The sequence below is a fragment of the Silene latifolia genome, chromosome 7, assembly GCF_048544455.1.
Source record: "Silene latifolia isolate original U9 population chromosome 7, ASM4854445v1, whole genome shotgun sequence".
NCBI lineage: Eukaryota > Viridiplantae > Streptophyta > Magnoliopsida > Caryophyllales > Caryophyllaceae > Silene > Silene latifolia.
The window spans coordinates 43,096,752-43,116,986 of record NC_133532.1 but is presented as its reverse complement, the minus strand read 5'-3'; the positions used below and the strand labels follow the sequence as shown (position 1 = coordinate 43,116,986).

Genomic DNA, 20,235 nt, shown 5'->3' with positions numbered 1-20,235 from the left:
ATATATTAAACCTTAAGAACCTTCGGAAAGCTCACTTCCCAGCTCATGATGTTTTGCAAAGAGCAACAATAAACATTAACATATCAAACATTTGAGAACCCAGATTGTCAATGATACAACTCCTGCAATTAAGGGTTGGCTAACACGAATCGTCAATGGTAAAATGCTCTATCAACTTTGAAAAAAAGTCTATTAAATCAAAATATCCAACACTTGTAACCACACTCCAACCACCCATCCTCTCTGATGCCTCAAAACTACTCTCTCTCTGACGGCAACCCCACCACTACCCTCGGTGTCGGCCGGTGCACCATCAAAATATGCCAAAACAAGAAAACAAAAAAGCAAACCCACTTGATCAATCTGTTTAGTCGCAGGCGACGACATACCCTCGATAGCCTTAAATCAAATCCTCATAATAACTCTTAGGCACAGTAGATTTTTTTTCTTTGCAGCACCCGACAACTAAAACCAAATCTTAGGCCTTAAAATAGGAGGAATTCCCTTCCGAATTAATCTCTTCAAAGCAATAGCATTAGTTAATGCTGATAATTTCAGACCTTTTTTTAACAGAAAGACGCAATCTTTTTTATTATTACCTAGATACACATATTACTTACTCCAGATACATATATTATACATTCAGAAACACTTGTCGATTTGTGTATCTTATAGTAGTATTATGTGTACCTGGAGCATAATTTTGTTTATCCACCCATCACCACCTAACCCACCACCATAGTGGTAGGCAACTTCCCTTATAACCACCGACAATATCAACGCCCACCTCAGACGGGTTCACTCTATCTTCTTTACCATTATGAATTGGTGGAGTTAGTTATAAGCAATATAATGTTTTTTAGATGCATACCTCTAGCTTGCTAGATACATTCCTTTAAGTTGCTAGATACATACTTATGACTAGTAATGAGTAAGGAGTATGTTGGCCATTGTTCACAGGTTAAACCTCATTTTCTCTTCATACAACTTATACGTATTTAAGAGTTCAGAAAATATGCTAATAAGAAACCTCATTTCCTTATAACTTCGGTTAAATGCGTGTTAAAAGTATTTACGCAGTGCGAAAATAGTTATAACAAGCTACCAAACACTAACAAACGATTAAAATGACGGCATAAGAAGATGGAGGGGGATGAGACTAGTAGCTAATTACATTAGTCATACAGATGAATTATTTTTCACTATAAACACTTTTATCATCCATGATAACCTTTCGCTTGCATTGCTGAACATTCAACTTCAGAGATAAATGGTTTTACTAAATACAGAGTATATGCAAAAAGCAGTATAGGACTTCACGAGAATTTTGAAAAATAAGAACCCGAACAGATGAAGAGAGTAAATGGGGCGTGGCGTGTAGGGCGTTTTATGGTGATGGCCATCAAATATGATGGTTGGGAAATAGAAAACGACGAAGTAAAAGAAGTGGGGGTGGTGATTGGCTGGGTTTAGGATGGTGGTTTGTCGGTTGGGGGTAAACTGATATTTTTTGTTAATGGAGGAACATTTGGGATTTTGAACTTTGAAGGCCTTGTTTTGATGGGATAGGAGGGAAAGGGAAGGCGAGGGATTTGGTTTGGTGGGATTTATTTTTTTTCCTTCAAAACGAATCAAAATCACTCCAACAATGTAGTAAAGATTTAAGAGTTCAGAAAATATGCTAATAAGAAACCTCATTTCCTTTTAACTTCAGTTAAACAACAAAGCTCTTCAATTACACCATCATTCATGTAATGAGTAATGAGTAATGAGTATGGCATTGCCACAAATAATTTTGGAACATTAACAGTGGAAAAAAAAGCCTTAGAAAAACAGTGTTGGCAAGTCAGAAAAATATTAATGCCTCAAATGCTTTTGAGTTCACAAGGAAATACATCCTTCACCCATCTAATTGATTCATCATTCTTGCCATACACACATTCACTACTAGAATGAAACGAATTCAAATACAGTAAGATGTCGTCAAATGAGTCAAAAAACATGAAATGAGAAATAGAGATTTGAATTAACACATGAAATGATAAATAGAGAGCAAATGATGGTGAATACGAGAGATGAAAATCAATACAACATGAATGGTGATACCTGTGATTCTCGAATTTCAAACATGGTAACTATGAGCTCCTCCACTTCACAAGGCTCTACACTTCCAACTTCATATCTCCTGATAGGTAGTCAGCTAATATGTACATAACAATTACTCAATTGTTAATCCTTAAATGATTTGTGTATCTAAGTGATATTATATGTGTATCTGAAACAATATTTTACGTATCCACCCACTACGAACTAACCATAACTACCACTGCCCAACCCATCATCACCCTCATAACCACCACGTTAACGCCACTGTCGCCGGCAAATACTCCGGTGACCAAAGACGAAATGCTAATCATTTTTGTCACTTTCACGTTGTTTACGCCTCTCGCCACTTTTTCGACCAGCACCGACATACATCCGTCACCAATCACTACTGTTTTTCAATTAACAATCATTTAAAACTTCAAATAAGAAATCCTAATTAGTAAGCGGCGCCGATCAATCGATTTCATCCTTTAGAAACCTTTATCGAACAATGTCAACCGATGCTTCATCCTTCAGAAACCTTAATCACCTTCTCTTTCCACCGTTGAATTGATCGGACCGCCTCAACAAAACCACCAACATCTTCACCTTTGACTATCTCGATACGGGCGGTGATGAGGAATATGCTGGAAGGAAAAAGGAGGGAAGAATAAGAACGGCGTCGACGATGATGGCCTCGGAGATACGCCGACGAGATCTATGTCGGTGCTCCGATGGTAACGGTGGTAGTGGTGGTTGTCAGGGGCGGTTCTTGAGGGGGTGCAGGGGGCGCAGCCGCACCTCCTCTAAATCAGAAATAAATAAATTATTGTGCAATATTTTACATTATTGTTTGTTTGCTTTAGTGGTAAGAAGCATTTATTCTAACCTAGAGGTCGTGGGTTCGATTCCTACAATCAACAATTTTTGTTTTTTTTTCTTTTAATTATTTTTCAACTATCATTGTACAAAATAGGCCTAATAAATAATTAAATACTCTCTCCCTAATATAACAAGTAGTTTTAGTATTATAATTATAAAATTCTTGATAAATATGTTCATCATTATTAAAAAAATTACCAAAAAGAATAATTTGTTTGGTATATAATAAATGTTCTTTCATATTCTAATTTTGCGTCGGTTTGATAGCTTCGTATTAAAAAATCCTTTAAGAAATTAAGACGTATGTGGAATGTATGAAATTTTATTATATTAATCTTAATTTCGCCGCCACGTATTAAAAGTCTTTTTGATTTTGTAAAATTTCCGCACCCCCTCTGTTCAATTCCTGGAGCCGCCACTGGTGGTTGTACGGAGGTTGGGGTAGAAGGAGAGATTTGAAAGTTTAGTGCGTGGGGTAATAATGGGTTGTGTGGCTAGGATTTAAAGAACAACATAATAGTAATCTGACGGCGTATAAAGTAGTTCATACGGTTCGTACGTTAAGGCAGTTTGTACCTGAACCCGCCCCTATATATATATATATGTATATATATATATATATATATATATATATATATATATGTATATATATATATAGTAATAAGATCAAGTGAGTCCTCCTCTTACATTTGAGTCCATAAGTCCCATTATGGGCCATTGGATCTTGGAAATGGAGGGCTAAGATGAGAACACAAAAATTAAGGTTAATACTCTAATTTTGTCATCTTCCTCTAATTTTCTCATTAACTACATTAATCCTCCTCATCTTTCATTCATCAACTCATTATCAAATCTCCTTATTCTCTCTCTATATCTCACTTCTCCATATTCTCTCCAAAAAAATCAAGAAAAAAAAACCCAAAAAACCAAACAAATAAAAAACCCAAAAAATCCAAATAAATCATTTACTCATCTTTTCCTCATTCACCATCCACCTACCACCACCCACCAGAAACCACCACAGTCGCCAACCGCCACCGCCATCACCACCGCCGTCGCCGCCGCCGCCCCGACGTCATTTTTTAATTTTTTTTTTTTTTTTTTTAAACTTGATGTTTGGGTGTTCTTTTTATTTTTTTGTTGTTTTTTCCTCCTTATATCGTCTTGCTATATAATATTGTTTCAAATTTGTGAGTTTTTTTTATTTTAATCTTAGATCTACTAAAATAGATCAATTTTCATTGACCCGTTTTTTTTTTCATTTCCGTTTTTTTTTTTTCAATTTTGATGTTTTGGTCTTTTTTTTTCCGGTTATTGACATTCTTACAAATTATAGTTTGATTTTAGTACTAAATCTATTAATTATGAAATCTCATTTTTTACTTTTTTTCTTGTTGATATCACTTTGTTAATATTCGTCTTGTTATATATATTTGCCAAATTTCGTATTTAAAATTTTCTTTTCGTATTGTGTGATTTAGGATCTATTAAAATTACTTTATCGGTTTAAATTACACTTTTTTTCGTTAAAATTACACTTTTTTCCGTTAAAATTACACTTTTTTGGGTTAAAATCACAGTTTTTTCCTTGTTAAAATTACACTTTTTTCCGTTAAAATTACACTTTTTTGTGTTAAAATTACACTTTTTTTTTCCGGTTAAAATTATAGTACTAAATCTATTAGTTATGAAATCTCATTTTTTACCTTTTTCTTGTTGATATCACTTTGTTAATATCCGTCTTGTTATATATATTTGCCAAATTTCGTATTTAAAATTTTTTTTTGGTATTGTGTGATTTAGGATCTATTAAAATTACTTTATCGATTAAAATTACACTTTTTTTCGTTAAAATTACACTTTTTTCCGTTAAAATTACACTTTTTTTGGTTAAAATCACAGTTTTTTCCTTGTTAAAAGTACACTTTTTTCCGTTAAAATTACACTTTTTTCTATTAAAATTACACTTTTTTTCGGGTTAAAATTACACTTTTCCGTTAAAATTACACTTTTTTCTGTTAAAATTACACTTTTTTCCTTTAAAATTACACTTGTCTTCATTAAAGTTACATTTATCTCTACTAAGGTTATCTTCTCAATGACTAAAGTTACGCTTTTGGACTAAAGTTATAATAATTTGGACTGAAGTTACAGAAATTTGGACTAAAATTACACAATTTGGACTAAAATTACACAATTTGGACTAAAGTTATACATTTGGATTAAAATTATACTTTTATGGACTAAAATTACACTTCCGTGGACTAAAATTACACTTTTGTAGACTAAATTTATACATTTGTGGATTAAAGTCACACATTTGTAGACTAAAATTACACTTTTTTGGACTAAAATTACACTTTTGTGGACTAAAATTACACTCATAAAATGATAAAAGATACACACACTATCAATTTACTAAGTTACACTTTAGTGGACAATGATTGAAATTGCACAATCTAAATGACTCAAAATAAATGAATTGTGTAACTTTAGTTCTAATTGTGTAATTTTACTCTAAATTTAGTCGTAAATAGTGTATTATTAGTTCAAAATTATTCATAAATAGTGTATTTTCTGTCCAAAAATGTATTTTTAGTCCAAAATTGTATAATTTTAGTCCAAATTTAGTTGTAAATATTGTATTCAATTTAGTCGTAAACTCCATTAGTTCGTCCAAATAGTCCAAATACTCCAAATTAGTTAGTCCATGTTGTCCAAATTGTCCAAATTAGTTAGTCCAAATTGTCCAAATAGTCCAAATTAGTCTGTCTAACTTTAGTCCAAGAGTGTAACTTTAGTCATTAATAGAGATAAGTGTAATTTTAACAGGAAAAAGTGTAATTTTAACCGAAAAAAGTGTAATTTTAAAGTAGAAAGGTGTAATTTTAAAGGAAAAAAATGTAATTCCAACAAGAAAAAGTGTAATTTTAACAGGAAAAAGTGTAATTGTAACAGAATTGAGTGTAATTTTAACATAAAAAGTGTAATTGTAACAAAAAAAGTGTAATTGTAAGAAGAAAAAGTGTAATTGTAACAAGAAAAAGTGTAATTCCAACAAGAAAAAGTGGAATTTTAACAGGAAAAAGTGTAATTGTAACAGAATTAATGTAATTTTAACATAAAAAGTGTAATTGTAATAAAAAAAAGTGTAATTGTAAGAAGAAAAAGTGTAATTCTGACAAGAAAAAGTGTAATTCCAACAAAAAAAAAGTGTAATTTTAACAGGAAAAAGTGTAATTGTAACAAGAAAAAGTATAATACCAACAAGAAAAAGTGTAATTGTAATAGAAAAAAGTGTAATTGTAACAGGAAAAAGTGTAATTATAACAGAAATAAGGGTATTTTTAACCAAAAAAAGTGTAATTTTAACCAAAAAAGTGTAATTTTAACCAAAAAAAGTGTAACTTTAATGACCATAAGTGTAATTTTAACAAAAAAAAAAGTGTAACTAATGTGAATATAAAACCCAAAACATCGAAATAAAAACCAAAATACCAAATCTAAAATATAGTGAGATTTGTAAATATAAAACAAGACAATATAATAATAAAAAAAGTGTAATTTTAACAAAAATAATAAAAAACCAAAATAAAAACTAACAATACTAGATCTAAATGTAATTTTAACAAAAAAAATGTAGTTTTAACGGAAAAAAGAGTAATTTTAACAGAAAAAAGTGTAATTGTAACAGAGTAAAGTGTAATTTTAACGGAAATAATAAAAAACCAAAATAAAAGCTAACAATACTAGATCTAAAATAATAAAAAGAGCCGAAAAAAAAACCCAAAATAAGAACAAAACAAAAATCAAATAAATGGTGCATAAACAAAAATTGAACAAAAATCAAATAAACAAAAATCACAAAAATCAAATGAAATAAACACCAATACTAGAAAACCCAAAAATAAAAGAAAAAAAAATGAATCTGAAAAAAACAAAATGAATCTGAAACAAAAAACAGTAGGAGAGGAGGAGAGTGGTGGTTTCAGGTGGGGCGTGGTGGAAGCATGAGAGTGGTAGTTTCAGAGGTGGCAGGGAGTAGAGCGGTAGTGCGTGGTGGAAGGAGGAGAGGTGTCGGGGTCTGGGGTGGGAGGAGGCAGTGAGGACGACGGCGGGGAAGTGGACGACGGCGGGGAAGGGAATGAAGGCAGTGAGGAGGAGAGGTTGTCGGGCTGTGGTTGTGGTGTCGACGCGCGGCAGCAGGAGGTGGTGGGGCCGCGTGTAGGTGGTGGTGGTGTGGTCGTGGGGTGAGTGGCCGGGGGTGGGGGTCGGGTGGTCTGAGGTGGGGGTCGGGTGGTCTGAGGTCGTGGGGTGAGTGGGAGGGTTTTTTTTTTTTTTTGATTGATATTTTGGGTTTTTTTTGAGTAATTATTTTGGGGTTTTTTTTTGAGTAATTGTTTGGTTTTGTTAGATGAGAAATAAAGGAGAGGTTGTGAGATTTAGAGAGAAGGAAGGAGTTTGTGATAATGAAGGATGAATGGATTAGGGAGTAACTTAATTGCAATGAGGAGGTAATTAGACTAGATTGATTTGTGGCCATCCATTGAGATCTAATCTCATCCCTCCATTCTCTTCATCCAAGAGCCCTTATAAGGACTCAATAGATGCAAGGGACTTAGGAGAACTTGACACTATATATACTCCCTCCTATTCCAGATAACCGTCCCATTGTGAATATGGCACAAGAATTAAGAAAGTGAGTTTAGACCACACAAAACAGACAATGGGACAGTTATGTGAATAGACGGAAATGGAATTGAATTTGGACCACACAACACTTACCAAAAATGAACAATGGGACATTATTGTGAATAGACGGAAATGGACAATGGGACGGTTATCTGGAATAGGAGGGAGTATATATATATATATATAGGAATGGGATCATGTGAGGATACACTATCTTTTTGAGGATTGAGGATTTCGTTACAATATCACAGGTTGTTCAATACAATATCACAGGTTGTTCGAAACAATATCACACGAAAAAAATAGCTGCGCAAAAAAAAAAAAAAAAAAAAAATTTATAAAAAAAATTTTTTTTTGGACAAGTCTGATTTTTTTCGTGATATTCAATACAATATCACAGGTTGTTCGAAACAATATCACACGGAAAAAATAGCTGCGCAAAAAAAAAAAAAAAAAAAAAAAAGTTATAAATTTTTTTTTTTTTTGGACAAGTCTGATTTTTTTCGTGATATTCAATACAATATCACAGGTTGTTCGAAACAATATCACACGAAAAAAATAGCTGCGCAAAAAAAAAAAATTATAAAAAAATTTTTTTTTTGGACAAGTCTGATTTTTTTCGTGATATTCAATACATCACAGGTTGTTTGAAACAATATCACACGAAAAAAATAGCTGCGCAAATAAAAAAAAAAAAAAAAAAATTTATAAAAATTTTTTTTTTTTGGACAAGTCTGATTTTTTTCGTGATATTGTATTGCAATCCTCAATCCTCAAATATTTAGCCGTCCTCACCGGATCCCGCCTCTATATATATATATATATATATATATATAGGTTCAGGTAAGTCCCTCATTTTGGTTGAGTCCCTAAGTCCTATTCTTAGCCACATATTTTCTGAGGGTAACTCTACTGTACTATGAGTGTAACTTTATTCATTTAATGACTTTTTAGTGTAACTTTAACTTTTAGAGTGTAACTTTAACCTTTTCAAGACATTTTATTCACAAAAATTTAAATTTATGTTATAAAAATGAAATTTTAAATAAATAAATTTGAATTTGTATAATTTTAGGAGTGTAACTATACTGCCCTACAAGTGTAACTTTAGTCATTTTGAGTGTAACTTTAGTCGTTTTGAGTGTAATTTTAGTCGTATGATGATTTCTATGCATAAATTTGAATTTGTATACTTTTACGAGTGTAACTTTACCCCTTTTAAGTGTAACTTTAGTCGTTGAAGTCGTAACTAGGGATGTCAATTTCACCCGCATCCATCAAAATCCGATCCACCCGATCCTAAAAGATGGATGAAACCCGACTTAAATGGATGATGGATGGATGACGGATGAAACGGATGATGGATGACGGATGGGTTGGATGAAGAAATTCCACCCGACATCCATCCATCACCCGATTTTATTACTATTTATTTAATTTTTTTTACATATAACACATTATTAAGATATAAAATATTTAAATTTTCATATTTGTCTACTCTCAATATAGATATTTTGTGAACCTACTCACTAGAAAGTTAAACTAAATAATTATCTAGAACCTACTCACTAGAAAGTTAAACTAAATAATTATCTAACTTTATTTTTGTAGAGAAAAAAAAAATCATTATTTTTTTTGAACTTGAAATATATAAATACACAACACCCGTTTATCACCCGATCCACCCGTTTCATCCATGGATGATGAATGGATGGATGACGGATGATATGTTTCACGGATGATGGACGGGTTGGATGAGATTTTAAAAGGACGGATGAATGACGGATGAGGCTTCACCCGACCCGAACCCGATCCATTGACATCCCTAGTCGTAACTTTAGTTATAGGGTGGTTTGTAGGTAGAAACTTGAATTAATATACATCATTATTGTAACTTTAGTCCTTTCAAGTGTAACTTTTGTCCTTCAAGAATGTAACTTTAGCCCGGGTGGAAGTTTAGTCAATATAGATGTAATCTTATCGTGTTACGAGTGTAACTCCAGTCCATATACGCGTAACTTTAGCCATTTAGCGTTGTAACTTTAATGAATAACGACCACTAGCACCCAATCCGTCATGAAACCACTTGTGACCGCCACCACCAACCGTAAATTAAAAAAAAAAAAAAAAAGGGGAAGGAGGCGGCAGACCCACCACCCACCACCATCCCCATCTCCCTCCGACACACACGACACACACAAAAAAAAAAAAAAAAAAAAAAAAAAAAAAACCCACCTGCAACAAACCCGACACCACCATCCCAAAAAATCAAAAAACAACCACAAACCACCCTTTATTTTTTCCAGATCTGAAAAAAAGAAAGAGAAAGGAGAAGGGGAGTGAGCGGCTGCAGGTGGCGGCGGGGCGTGTGGGAGTCGGCGTGGTGGTGTGTGGTGGGTGAAGGGGAGAAGGAGAAAGACAGAGGAGAAAAAAAAATCATGGTGGTGTGTAGTTGGTGAGGCGGCGGCAGTGGCGAGTGTAGGGCGGAGAGGAGGCGGCGGTAGTTGGGGAGAGGAGATATTTAGGGTTTGTAGGGTGAGGGTTTAGAGAGGGAGAGAGAGGATGAGAGAGAAGGAGGGAGGCAGGAAAGTGAGGAAAATAGTTAGGGTTTTTCTTTTTATAGGCTAAATCTAGTCCACATATTTTGTTATAATCTGAGCCATTCATTCTCTTTTTAAGATCTAATCCCAGCCCTTCATCTTTTTCATCCAAATGCTTAGATTAGGACTTATGGACTCAACCAAAAAAGGTGGACTTACATGATCACTTCTCTCTCTCTCTCTCTCTCTCTCTCTCTCTCTCTCTCTCTCTCTCTCTCTCTCTCTATATATATATATATATATATATATATATATATATATATATATATATATATATATATATATAGAGAGAGAGAGAGAGAGAGAGAGAGAGATTGAATCATGTGAGGCACCCTTCTTAGGGTGAGGCGGCTGGACACCTTCTAAACCATTGGATCTAAAAATTAGAGACACACCAGATGTTGCCACGTGTCCCCTATATAATTCTAATTAACTAACGCACACATTTTAAGTTCATTTACTCAATTCATTTACTTCGTCCACTTTTTCTGTCTACAATTCATCATCTTCAACCGAGCTCCTCCGGTGAACTCTGTTCTTCCCCAATTTCTAGGGTTTTCTCCGTCGATTCACGCCGATCATCTCCATTTTCACCTCATTTCCCAATTAGGTCAGCTAATTTCACATTTTCCTCTTTTCTTATCTGTTAATTATGTATTTATCCTGTCTAAATTCGATTTTATTCGTTGAATTTATTGAATCAATTGTTAGCTCGCTTATTGATTGATACTGAACATTCTAGGTATTATGCTGCTGCTGCTGCTGCCTTATCTTTGATTATATAAGTTTGTTAATGTGATTGAAGCTGGAAGATTGACTTGTTTTGAAAGGGGATTAGATTGGTGTAAGGGTTTATGGTAATATAGATTGCAGATGTTTCGTAATTAAGGTTTGAAATATGCAATTGATTTTGCTATCTAAGCTTAATTCAATTTGCAGTTTGCCTTTACGAAGAGCTGTAATTAGTCAGGCTAAATTTAGGGAGAAGAGGAATTTGGGTGCTCATTCGTATTTCAAGGCAGGAAATTTTACTCAGAGAAGTAGTTGTGTAAGGTTATATAGTAGCCATCAAATTAATAAGTTTCCGGGGATAAATCCTAGTTTGAGGAAAGTAGTGATGGCTGCTTCAGGGCCGCAGTCGGTTCCTGGAGATATATATGTCGATGGATTAATGACAGGGTGTGGGAATGTTGTAGATTTTGCGAAGCCAGCTGCCGTGTTCTTTGGTGATAGTAGTGGCTATAAGTGCAGAAGAGCCAGTGTTAGTTTGAGGAATCGAGGTGTTTTCTTTAATTGTCTAGGTAATCCTGTTGTTGTAGGTTACCAGAATTGGAACTCTATTTTGTTTAGTGGAGGGTTCTCGAAGCATTATCATGTGTCTTGTTCTGCTAGTAAAGGAGCTGCTGCTGATGTCCCTTTTAATATTTCTGTGAGAGATGAGCAGCTTGAAAATCCCGTTGAATCTTCTGCTCGGTATGTTGTTTTGCCTGCTTAAAGGAACTTTGAACTTGTAGTTTTGAGTAGTTCATAATTTAGGGGTGATAATTTTTTACTGACTTCGCTGAGTATCGATACATTTGGCTTGTTTAAGTTGATAGCTATCTCTTATGCTATAATTTTTTACTGACTGCGCAGTAGAGTGTAAAATGAGCGTAGAATATGGTTTTGAGGAAAATAAAGAAAACTCATCTAAGCTAGTGAGTTTTTACTAACAATGAGAGTTCGTCAAAAGCTAGTTGTCTACAACGGTTTTTAAGGCATTTACATATGTAATTTAACATTGGACTAACCCGAATGCAGTAGAGGTTTTCTACTATACCTGAAAAGGGCTACACATGCACTGACTCACTGAGCCTTGTTAGTGCTAGTTTGGGTTGAAAAATTCTTATCTACGAGTATAAGTTGTTATTTGTCTACTTTCATATCGGATTTGGCCATTGTCGTCTATTAGCTCAAAAGGTAGAGCAATGTGTTATTGCACATGGTGTGGGTTCGAGCCCCACATAGACGAACATATATAAAGCACTAGTTACACTTTGTAGTAACATTAGTTGTTCTATGTGGTAACAATAATTATCGAACAAAGTGATGCTAGCTAAGAATAACACTAGTTATTTGATAATGTAACATTGTTTCGTATATATAATAACACTGTTTATTTGATAAAGTAACACTTATGTTACATATATTGATAATAGAAGCTCATGTAGGAATTGAACCTACATCCTTTGTGCAATTGCACAAATGCTCTACCAATTGAGCTAATGAGCTAGTTTAGTAGAAACTGAATATTCCACCAACACACTACAGTTGATGTAATGGCCACAATATAAGTTTATAAGTCACCACTTCACCCGAGTATTCGAGTCATATGTTTCTCATGTTATTCCAAAGAGCGTGTAGTGTTATTCCAAAGAACTTGTCATGTTATCACATAGAGTAACCGTGTTATTCTATTAACTTGTTACATTATTCCATAGAGCCAAATAATATTCTCAGACACAAAAGCCGGTATTATAACACAATATCCTATTATGATAACATAGTTATAGTTACGGATTATAAAGCGCGAAAAACCAATTCTATTGATCTGAAGACAAACTAGTTCCGTCGATGACCGTATAAGGCACATTATATGCATTTAAAATCTGAATAAGGTATGAGATTCACAAAATAAGGCCTGAGATTCACCAAATAAGGAAAAAAGCAAAAAAGGTGATTTTAACCACTTATGATGATCAAGTTTCACAAAACAAGCCCTAAGATTCACTGAATAAGGTATGAGATTCACAAAATAAGGTTTGAGATTCACCAAATAAGGAAAAGAGCAAAAAAGGTGATTTTAACCACTTATGATGATCAAGTTTCACAAAACAAGTCCTAAGATTCACTAAATAAGGTATGAGATTCAAAAAACAAGGTCTGAGATTCACCAAATAAGGAAAAGAGCATAAAAGGTGATTTTATGACCAAGTTTCACAAAACAAGCTCTAAGATTCACTGAACAAGGTCTGAGATTCACAAAACAAAATCTGAGATTCACCGAATAAAGAAAAGAGCAAAATAGGTGATTTTAACCACTTATGATGATCAAGTTTCACAAAACAAGGCCTAAGATTCACTGAATAAAGCATGAGATTCACAAAATAAGGTCTGAGATTCACCAAATAAGGAAAAAGGCAAAAAAAGGTGATTTTAACCACTTATGATGACCAAGTTTCACAAAACAAGCTCTCAGATTCACTGAACAAGGTCTGGGATTCACAAAATAAGGTCTGGGATTCACCAAATAAGGAAAAAAGCTAAAAAGTAACAGCAAAAAATTCTACTATAAAGTTCCTAAAATAGAAACTAAGCTGTAAAACATCAAACATAGAATGCCCTCATTCTATGTGATTCACAACACAAGGACTAAGATTCCCAACACTTATGGTGACCAAGTTCTAGAAAATTATCTTACAAGTTCACAAAACAAGCTCTAGGATTCACAACACAAGGACTGAGATTCACAAAATAAGGCAAAGAACAAAATAGGTGATTCCTAACACCTATAATGACCAAGTTTTAGAAAGTTATCTTACAGGTTCACAAAACAAGCTATAGGATTCACAACATAAGGATCGAGATTCACAAAATCAGGAGAAGAGCAAAACAGGTTATCTCTTATCACTTATAACAAAATTTAAGAATATTAGCTTCTAAGTTCACAAATTAAGCTCTAAGATTAACAGAATAAGGTCTGACATTCACATAATAAGGTTTGAGATTAACAGAATAAGGTCTGAGATTCACAAAACGAGGTCTGAGATTCACCAAATAAGGAAAAGGGCAAAATAGGCGACTTTAACCACTTATGATGACCAAGTTTTACAAAACAAGCCCCACGATTCACTGAACAAGGTCCGAGATTCACAAACCAAGAACTGAGATTCACAAAATAAGACAAAGAGCAAAATAGGTGATTCCTAACACTTATGGTGACCAAGTTTTAGAAAATGATCTTACAGGTTCACAAAACAAGCTCTAGGATTCACAACACAAGGACTGAGATTCACAAAAATGAGGCAAAGAGCAAAATAGGTGATTCCTAACACTTATGGTGACCAAGTTCTAGAAAATTATCTTACAAGTTCACAAAACAAGTTCTAGGATTCACAACACAAGGACTGAGATTCACAAAATAAGGCAAAGAGCAAAATAGGTGATTCCTAACACTTATGGTGACCAAGTTTTAAAAAATTATCTTACAGGTTCACAAAACAAGCTATAGAATTCACAACATAAGGACCGAGATTCACAAAATCAGGAGAAGAGCAAAACAGGTTATCTCTTATCACTTATAACAAAATTTAAGAATATTAGCTTCTAAGTTCACAAATTAAGCTCTACGATTAACAGAATAAGGTCTGACATTCACATAATAAGGTTTGAGATTAACAGAATAAGGTCTGAGATTCACAAAACGAGGTCTGAGATTCACCAAATAAGGAAAAGGGCAAAATAGGCGACTTTAACCACTTATGATGACCAAGTTTTACAAAACAAGCCCCACGATTCACTGAACAAGGTCTGAGATTCACAAACCAAGAACTGAGATTCACAAAATAAGACAAAGAGCAAAATAGGTGATTCCTAACACTTATGGTGACCAAGTTTTAGAAAATGATCTTACAGGTTCACAAAACAAGCTCTAGGATTCACAACACAAGGACTGAGATTCACAAAAATGAGGCAAAGAGCAAAATAGGTGATTCCTAACACTTATGGTGACCAAGTTCTAGAAAATTATCTTACAAGTTCACAAAACAAGTTCTAGGATTCACAACACAGGGACTGAGATTCACAAAATAAGGCAAAGAGCAAAATAGGTGATTCCTAACACTTATGGTGACCAAGTTTTAAAAAATTATCTTACAGGTTCACAAAACAAGCTATAGAATTCACAACATAAGGACCGAGATTCACAAAATCAGGAGAAGAGCAAAACAGGTTATCTCTTATCATATCTTAGGCATCGAGGACAAGCATCCAAATGTTGATTAATAAATGAGGAGGTAAGAGAGACAAAAAAACAAAATACAAAGTTAGCCTACGTTATTTCAGGAATTTGCTTTTGCTTTATATTCCGGTCTCTTTTTCCAATTCAATACTAGGAGGCAAAAAAACATAAAGCTATCTAATATCATTCTGGAACTTTAATTTGGCTATGTAAAGCATGTTGCCAGAAGAATTCTTCCCACACAGTAGGACAGTTGGACACTATTTTATACGAAGAAAATGAAATTATTTTCACTTATAAAATAGGCGTGCCTTACATAAGAATATGAGTAATACAGAAGCTATTTAAGATGCAATTGCAAAAGGACTTTCAATAACATCGACATGACATTTATATAGTAGAAGTTTAAGCTCAACAATAAAACTAGAAGAGCGCATACCAAACTCAGTCCATGGAATGAGGCACCTTGAGCAAAAGCCAAAACATTGATGTGTATTCCTCCATCAGAAAAGCCAAAAGTTCCCTTGGAAAGTAATTCCACTCACTAGACGGACCTGTAGAAAACCAGTGTCTTAGAAAGACCAATAATTTGGCAACTGATTAAATATAATACACAACCTCACTGACGAAGTACGTAGCTAACATGAGCAAGGCTACAATCCTAATTAACATTTGAGAGCATACCAGCTAAGACATAGCAGCCTTCGCACTGTGATCACACTAATGACCCTCTAGACCATACATCATAAACACAACCATGAACCAGCTCCTTAAAAGGCAAAACTAAACATCTGTTGAGCTATACGCAAAGCATAACTTATTCTCCATTAAATCATTTTGCAAAATTGTAAGCAAGCTGACACAGAAATGGCAACAGACTTAAAAGAGACCGAAACCAATACCTGAGCAGGATAACTAATGTATTTCAAAGCCTTAATCCCCATAGCCGGGACAATTGTACTCGTAAATTCCGCACTCCAATAACACCATCATGGTCATGGAGCACCTCCCTTACTTCCTCTACACCAAAGATTAATCGCTGCTCACTTGCTCGACACCAAAAAAATTGCATTAAAACCATGTCACCTAAACCGCATAATACAAGCTTAAAGTACCAAATTCACTAAACTGTTTCCGTTTAAGAGAATCGTAGATAAACCAATGCTTACATATAAAGGACCAGATCAAACAGATTACATTTTTGCGCCAAATTTTATATAATAAGTTGACGTTTGTAAAGCTGTTGTTGTTTGTTCGATTACCCACTAAAATTCGCACAATCAAGTAATCAACCAAATACCCACATGATAATTAATCACCTATTCCCACCACACTTTCCTCATATTACACAAAATCGAGCCTTCGATTCCACTACAATCACAATATTTTACAAACTAAAACTGAAACACAAATTAATCGAGCTCAATTTTGATCAAAATTATGAAATTACCTCGAAATTATTCGAAATCTTCTTCTGAAATTGCTGAAATCACGTTGTTGTATGTTATTTTGATGAAATTACCTTCAAATTAATCGAATAAAGTCTTCTGAAATTGCTGAAATCACGATATTCTTCTTTGTAGCTTGTTGATCGAAATCGCGCAATTGGAATCACGATATTAATCGCTTCACAACCCTCACGGAATTCATCAATTGGAATGAACAATCGCTGCAATTGATGAATCGTTGATTAGTTTATGGAGTTTGGATTTGGAATCTATGAACAATCGCTACAATCACATATTAATCGTTGATGAAGAAAATTTGTTTAGATGTTTAGAAAAGATGAACTGACAAATTAGGAAAAGATGAATTGACAGCCCACATTGAATGAGCCCGTTTAAGATCAGTCCACATTCAGTCCGCCCCAAGTTTAATGAATGAATTTGGTGAGACCGCCGCCTCGCCATAATGAGGTGCCTCACCGGATCCTACCTCTATATATATATATATATATATATATATATATATATATATATATATATATATATATATATATATATATATATATATATATATATATATATATATATATAGAGAGAGAGAGAGAGAGAGAGAGAGAGAGAGAGAAGGGATCAACTAAGGTCCTTAGATATAATAAGTCCATAAGTTCTAATGTGGACGGTTGGATCAATCAAACCAATGGCCAAGATTTCGCAATCAAACCCCACTAAACCCCATTAAACTAATATTTTTGATTTACCTCTCTCCTCTTACCCACTAACCCATGCATGCTACACTGTTTGTCCATCAGTCCATGATCATTTCCCTCCTCATTTTCTAGACAATTCAAAACAACTTGCGGGTATTTTTCCCTCTATTTCCTGTCATTTCGTCTTCCTTTTTCTTTCTTCACAATTCTGATAACTCCATTTTCATCACTACCAATTAACTCCATCCTAACAAACGCCATTTTCATCACTACAAATTAATACCAACTCGCGTGCAAACTCGCCTGTCTCCATTTTTTTATAAGGTATTTTCTCCATTCCTTATTTAGTGATTTGTAGTTTGTTTTTTGTTAATTATTGCCTTTGTTAAACTATCATAAAAAGAGTTCATTTGATTTTTCAATCTTCAATTATGGGTTTGCTGATGTTTATTTGTTCAATTGTTAATTATGGTTGTGCAGATCAAATTCGAGGTCATTTGATAATTAACAATGGTTTTTGCCAAGAAAAATGCCAAGAAATCTTCCAAGAAATCTGAATCGAAGGTAAAAAATCTCGTCTTGTTGGTATAACTCTTATAGAATGATTTGTAACTTCAATTAAATATCTGTATAACTCTAATCCCAATTGTTTGTCATCTACAGATGGATGTTGTAGAAAGTATTGACACGGGAGTTGATATCCAGGTTAAAAATTTTGATTTTGATTTATACGTTACTAGATGTCTAACTCTGCTTAATAGATGTATAACTTTAGTACTCAATATGTATAACTCTGGTTAATTAATGTAAAACTCTGATTAATAGATGTATAACTTTAGTACGCAATATGTATAACTCTGGTTCCTAGATGTATAACTCTGGGTTCTAGATGTATAGCTCTTCTGATTCTGTGACCAACTCCTTCTTCATAATGTCAAACTCTAATTGTTATATGTATGACTATACTTTTAATTAGTTTCCATTCATAGAGTTATACAATATATGCCTACAGTTATACAATTTATACCTGGATATATACAATATATAGCTAGAGTTATACAATTTATACTTTGGAGTTATACATTAGATGCCTGGACTTATACCTGGAGTTATTCCTGGAGTTATTCATTATACTGTATATGCTTACAGTTATACATTGTATGGCCAGATTTATACATTCTATGACTAGAGTTATACATTACATGACCAGAGTTATACTTTCTATTGCTAGAGTTATACATTTTATCGCGTCATTTGTTGTATAACTCGATTACATGTTGAATAACCTGTCAACATGTATAAATCGAGTTATACAATGTATGGCCGAGTCGGACATTCTATGGCTAGAGTTATACATTACATGGCCACATTATACTTTCTATTGCAGTCATTTGTTGTATAACTCTGATTACATGTTGAATAACTTCTGTTGTCATAATGTATAACTGGAGTTATACAATATTTTGTGCGTAGTTGGAGTTATACATCCTATGGTTAGAGTTATACATTAAATGTGTAGAGTTGTACATTCAATTTCCAGAGTTATACATTCTATGGTTAGAGTTGTACATTATATGTTTAGAGTTGTACCTTTTTTTCCTGGAGTTATACAGTATATGCCTAGAGTTACACATTAGATAATTTTAGTTTCAGATTGTCCACTTTTGTTATTATATGTATAACTGTACTGTTAATCTGAATCCCTTTTTGTTTGTCAGCTACAGATGGATGATGCACCAAGTACTGAGAAGGGAGCTGATTCCCAGGTTCAAAGTTTGACCCTTTTATAACTGTTGTCATTTGTTGTATAACTCGATTACATTTTGAATAACTTTTCTTTCGTCGGAATGTATAACTCTTGATATTTTCTGATTAACTCTATTATCAGAATGTATAACTTTTCTTATATTTTGTATAACTCTGACTATCTATTGTATTACTTTAATTTACAGTATGTCTATTTCTTTGTTCCAAATATCTCTAATTGCAACTATAGTATGTCTAATTTTGTGTGTTGTCCTTGCTTTTCCCCAGATGGTTGAGGCCAAGCCAAGGGTAAAGAGGGTGCATGAAGTCACGGTTTCGTGTCGACCTCAAAGACTTGTCTCTCTCATTGAAAAGCTTAATGAGGATCGGTGTCCGCTTTGTTAAGAAAATTGGGTTTGGTGGCCTTTTGGAACTCAAGATTAGCAGCTTCCCACTTGCACACGTCACTGTTCTTGGAGTCCTTCTCTGACGGGTCATATGTGTTCGGGGCTTCGCGGAAGAAGGAGTTTATGATCGATAAGTATGACGTGCATGATCGTTTCTTGTTACCTTTCGGACCCAATTCTCTCCCTTTGGTGCCCGTGAGCTCGCGAAAGGGGTCCAACGATCCCGAGAATAAGGAGCTGAAGGACAAATGGCGGCAAGCGTACGGGGTGGCCAAAGGGAATAGTGCAATACCCTTAGGGAAAGTGCACAAGCAACTTCTGGAGTACGAGGAGGCGGACGATCAATTTTGCCGGCTATTTGTTTTGTTCTATATGTCTTCATTCCTCGCACCCACCCCAAACAACGGGATAGATTGGAAGCTGTTAAGGGTTGTAGAAGATCCTGAAGCCATCCCGCATTTTGACTGGTGCTCTTATATTTTGGACATGACGGTGAAAGCGGGTCGATCTTGTAAAAAGGGGTAACATTGTTGAACGGGTGTATCCCCTTCCTCATGATAAGCTACTTTCAGCGATATGATTACAAGGGTAAGCCTTGTAAACATGATCTACCTTTGATTAAACATTGGGATGAAACTGCGCTTGTAGAGAGGGTAAAATTTGAGGTGGGTC

The 20,235-nt window shown here is 34.2% G+C and overlaps 1 long non-coding RNA gene and 1 other non-coding gene across 2 annotated transcripts; one reads left to right on the top strand and one right to left on the bottom strand.

The window, feature by feature from the left end:
- Positions 1–1,836: 1,836 nt before the first annotated feature.
- LOC141593411 (small nucleolar RNA Z266) lies at positions 1,837–1,936 on the bottom strand. Its single transcript, XR_012521495.1, has one exon. It is a non-coding gene; the product is annotated as a small nucleolar RNA Z266 (small nucleolar RNA).
- A 15,950-nt stretch (positions 1,937–17,886) lies between these two features.
- On the top strand, positions 17,887–19,183 carry LOC141591037 (uncharacterized). The gene is made up of 3 exons (XR_012520610.1): positions 17,887–17,974; positions 18,074–18,115; positions 19,135–19,183. It is a non-coding gene; the product is annotated as an uncharacterized LOC141591037 (long non-coding RNA).
- Positions 19,184–20,235: the final 1,052 nt, after the last annotated feature.